The sequence below is a fragment of the Phodopus roborovskii genome, unplaced genomic scaffold (genome assembly GCF_943737965.1).
Source record: "Phodopus roborovskii unplaced genomic scaffold, PHOROB, whole genome shotgun sequence".
Classification (NCBI taxonomy): Eukaryota; Metazoa; Chordata; class Mammalia; order Rodentia; family Cricetidae; genus Phodopus; species Phodopus roborovskii.
Genome location: NW_026125540.1, coordinates 713,777 through 718,809, shown reverse-complemented (window position 1 = coordinate 718,809; position 5,033 = coordinate 713,777). Strand labels below are relative to the sequence as shown.

The window sequence follows — 5,033 nt, the reverse complement described above, 5'->3', positions numbered from 1 at the left end:
CCTAGTTAGATGTATTAGGTACTAGACTTAAGTTTGCCAGCTTAGGACAACTCTATTGTAAACTCTGTTATGCCTTCACCCTAGGACTAGATATGTAGGTCTTTTTGGTTTCAGTTTTCCTTTTCTTAGAGCACTCTTGTTATTCACTGTTTTGTATACAGTTTTGTATCAAGCCTAAATCTTTTCTTTAGGCTAAAAGGGGAATTGTAGTGGAATATTCACTTTGTCTCCTTCTGTGAAACTGACCATGTCCATTGGGGGGGGGGGGGTGGAGCCAGGGGCAGAAGTGACCTGTCGAAGGAAGTCTGAGGAGGAGCTGGGGAATGATCTCTTGCTGATGGGACACAGAAAAGAGAGCATCCGGTGGAACTTGCTGCTGGTGTTCATCTGCCTAGGTTGTAAGTTATTTCTCCCTGAATAAACATCTATTCGGCCTATTTGTTTATCCTGATCCTTATTAAACCGCAATAGACCCCAGACTAATAGCTGGTAAACTAGCATTGAACTGACTCAGACTCCCTGAATATGGGTCTCAGTTAGAAGGCCTGGGCAGTCTAAAGGACCTCTGAAAGTGGAACCAGGATGTATCCCTGGTACACTAAAGGACTTTGGGAGCACATTCCCCACGGAGGGATACTCCCTTAACCTAGAAGCAGGAGGGACGACCTAGTACCTTCTCCAAATGACTTGACAGATTTTTGTTGACCCCTCCTGGAAGGCACCACCCTCACTGTGGATTGGGGGTTTGTGGGATTTGAGGGTGGTCCGGGGGCATGGGAGGGAGAGAGACTGGGAGGGTGGGAGGGAGAGAGAACTGGGATCTATATGTAAAACAAGAAAAATAAATAAAGAAAAAGAAATAAAAAAAGGAAAAATTTCTAGAATTGAATTAAAATGAAAATATACTGCAAGAAAACCTATGGGTCACAATCAAAGTACTTTTAAGAGGCAATTGCTCCAATATAGAAAATGCTAGGGATTTCTCATACTAGTAAATCAATAGCAAACCTGAAAAGCTCCAGAAAAAAAAAAAAGAAGCTACAAATCCAAAATCAGTAGATAGCAAGAAAACTCAGCATTGAAATCAACAAAAATAGAAACAAAGAGAACAATCCAAAGAATAAATTAATCAAAGATGTGGTTCTTTGAGAAAATCCACAAGGTCATCAAACCCTTCTCCAAACTAACTAAAAGGCAGAGAGAATAATCAGTTTTAAAAATAATAAAGGAGAATGTGACTATAACAACAGGAACTGAGAAAATTGAGAGAATTACTAAGTCAATTTACCAAAGTTAAATCATGATCAGACCAGCAACTTAAACAGACCTTTGTCACTAAGCAAAATACGAACAGCATTAATGACTCCCAATCAAAAATATCCTAGACACAGATGGTCTTTCTTCAGAGTTCTATCAGATTTTTAAAGATTAATGCCAATCCTCCTCAAATTATTCCACACAAGACAAACATAAAGAATATTGTCTCATTCATTTTATGAAGCCAGTTAGCCTGATACCAAATCACATAAAGCTTCAACAAAGAAAGAGAGTTATAGAACAATTTTATTTATGCACATAGATGCAATACAACTCATTAAAATACTTGCAAACAAAATCCAAGAACAGATTGAAAAGATCATTCACCATGACCAGGTAGGATTTATCTTAGAGATACAGAGATGGTTTAGTATATGAAAATCAATAAATTATCATCTCACTAAATATAGAAAAGTCCATTGACAATATCCAACACCATTTCATGATAAAAGTCCTGGAGAGGGTCCTCTCTGCTCCAGCTGGCTAAAGACATCCACAGATCTGCCTGACACTTTGAAGTGCAAGGAGGTAGAGTTATTATGGTGAATAAACATATGGTGGAGAAATGGTAGAGAAAGAGATGCATATAGATTCATGTGCTGTGAAAAGAGGTGGAACTGGTGAAGAAAATGAGGTTAGGACAGGCTGATGTGAGGGCCTACTTGCTATCAGACACCAAGGTAAAGTCCCACCCTGGCTGTTACCAAGGGCTATGTATTGGTCATTGGTCTTATCCCATCAGGATCTGTATTGACATCTGTGGTCCATGCTATCACCAAAGTCCATGAGGATTCCCATGGTATGGTCTACCACCCAAGTCCATGTTGGTGTCTAAAAGTCATGCTGCAGTCAGAGCCACACATTTCTTTGTGAGCTATGCTGTCACATGGTGCTAAAGTGATTTTCAGGCCTGAGCTGCTGCTGAGGGTCATGTCTGAGTCTGTAGCCCCATAGCAGCCAGGTTCTGAGTTGTTGTGAATGGCTCTTTTTACCACCAAAGGCCATGAGGATACCTGGAGTCCAAGGGCTATGCTGTCACCATGGCTATACTGATCTAGGTGTCTGACACTGACACTGGGACCATTATGTTTTCTAGATCCAAGCTTCTGCCAAGTGGGCCATAGCTGGTCCAGTGGTCCTGCTATAGCTTTGAGGAGACTGAGTTGATCTTTGTGGTTCTTGTTAGCACAGGAGAACTTAGGAACTATTCATGTTAAAATCTAAAGGCTGTGCTAAGCCCATACCCAACTTTGCTTGCCTTGGGTAAGTGGTCTTGCCCCTTGCTGGCCATTGCAGCAGAAGAGCTGGTGCCAGACTTTGGAGAAATGACTCTATCCCTCACCCATGAACATGGAAGAGCTGACTCAGATGGCATTAGCTTAGAAGAACTTGCTCTGCACCTCACATGACTAGGGCACTCCCAAAAGCCTGACAGGATCAAATCAGAGACCACCCACACACACATCAAGAGCTTTGAGTGGGCACACCTCAACATCTATCTCAAGTATGATTTGCAGGAGCACATGAAGAGACTGGCCCTACAGATCTATAACCATGAGATCTCCATGAGCAGGCAAAACAGTCCAATATTTGCGGGTCTTGGTGAGGGTTCAATATTAACTTTGTGCCATAAGACAAAGTTTGAATCTGTGAAACAATACATTATGCAATGAGTATTTGCAAGTAATGCTGACCAGACAAAAAGTAGATCATGAAACACAATGCAGGTCCCAAAGCCACTAACAAATGAAGGGTCTGGCATGGTAGAAAAAAAAAAATTGGAGGAAAGAAGTGGTGCTTTTCCTTGCATGATTTGTTTTGTATTATTTTGAGAGTTTTTAGATTCCCATTTGGGAGAGGCTATGGGGGTGGAGGAACAAATATGGAGGGAATGAAAAATTAATTGGACTTGGGTATATGGTGTGAAATTACAAAAGAATCAATAAAAACACTATGTTAAAAAGTCCTGGAGAGATTAGGAATGCAAGAGAAATGTGTAAACATAATGAAGACATTCTACAGCAAATGTGTAGCTAATACCAATTTCAATGGAGAGAAATTCAAACCATTTCCACTAAAATCAGGGACAAGGAGGAAGGCCTAGGCTGTCTGCTTCATGGCTTGTTGAGTGAATGCACAGCTTCTCTCACTTCCTGTCCACTGTGGCGGAGTGAGCAGAGGCCTTCCAGAGCAATAGAGGACAAGGTGGTTCACATTGCCAAAAAGATGGACAGGATGGTGCAGAAGAAGAATGTGGCTGGAATATTGGACTTGCTAAAATAGCTTAAGAATAGTACCATGATTCTGGAAGTATTACAGTCCACTAGAATTGGAATGTCTGTCAATGCTATTCACAAGCAGAGTACAGATGAAGAAGTCACATCTTTAGCCAAATAATTCATCAAATACTGGAAAAAAATTATTAGATGTTCCATCAACTGATAAAGACCCTGAAGAAAAGAAAAAAGAACCTACAATTTCATCACAGAATAGCCCCGAAGCAAGAGAAAATGTCTAGTGGCAATGTAAGCAGCAGAAAGGAAGAGACAACACTGGAGACACTTAAGGTTTCATGTTTTCCTTGAGAACCAAGCACTAATGATTCTGTGTAGTTAAAATGCAGGGAGATGCTTGCTGCAGCTCTTGGGACAGGAGATGACAACTTTGATATTGGAGCAGATGAGGAAGAACTGGGAATGCAGGTTGAGGAAATTATATATCAAGAAATAAGAAATGCAGACATGAAATACAAAAACAAAGTACGGAGTAGGATATCAAATCTTAAAGATGCAAAGAATCCAAATTTAAGGAAAAAATGTGCTGTGTGGGAATATTCCTGCTGACCTGTTTGCTAGAATGACAGGTGGAAATGGCTAGTGATAAGCTCAAGGAAATGAGGAAAAACCTAGCAAAGAAGTCATCAGAGAGCATCAGATGGCCAAGACTGAATTGTTCATGTGTGGCAAATGTAAAATGAACTGCACTTACACACCGGTGCGAACTCGTAGTGCTGATGAACCAATGGCAACATTTGTTCTATTAATGAATGTGGAAATCGGTGAAAATTCTGTTTAGTTGGAAGAATTGACAAAGTATCTGGACCATTAAGAAAAATGAATTTTGTCATTAGCTTTAAAATTAGGCCAGACAACTTATTTCTGTGCAAATGATATTTGTAAACAGTACACATCCCATGGATTGTTTTTTGTTTCTCACCTAACATCTTTCTTAAAGGCCTTCTATGGTTTCAGATTAGCCAGGAGACCATAGAAGAATTAGATAATGTATCTAATTTATAAGTAAGTTTATGTTATGTTTTATTAAATATTTTGTTATTCTCCATTAATTCATAAAGACAAATTGCTATTGTCATTGTTATGTACATAAATTATTAAAGGACACGATAAGGAGTAATACAAACATCAGAGTTTGTGACTAACAGCAGTGATCATTTCTTGTATTTCTCATACATGTATATTACTGCTTTTAATAGAGTTTTCTTTGAGAATTGACTTAATTACAATTAGATTGGTTTTATTTGACTTTGCACTCTACTTTCACAGAACTCTGTTATAGTTTCTAGGCTTTTCACAAAGCCACTCACGGGCATACTTCTGGTGACTTTCTCCCCATAAGAAGACATACTGGGAAGGAAATGTCAGTATAATAGTAGCGTTCCTTGGACTAGACTTATATTTCAGAATCTACTGAACAAG

General features: G+C 39.4%; 1 pseudogene; it reads left to right on the top strand.

Moving 5' to 3' along the window:
• Window positions 1-3,651: 3,651 nt before the first annotated feature.
• On the top strand, window positions 3,652-4,379 carry LOC127216312 (transcription elongation factor A protein 1-like; annotated as a pseudogene).
• The last annotated feature ends 654 nt before the right edge of the window (window positions 4,380-5,033 follow it).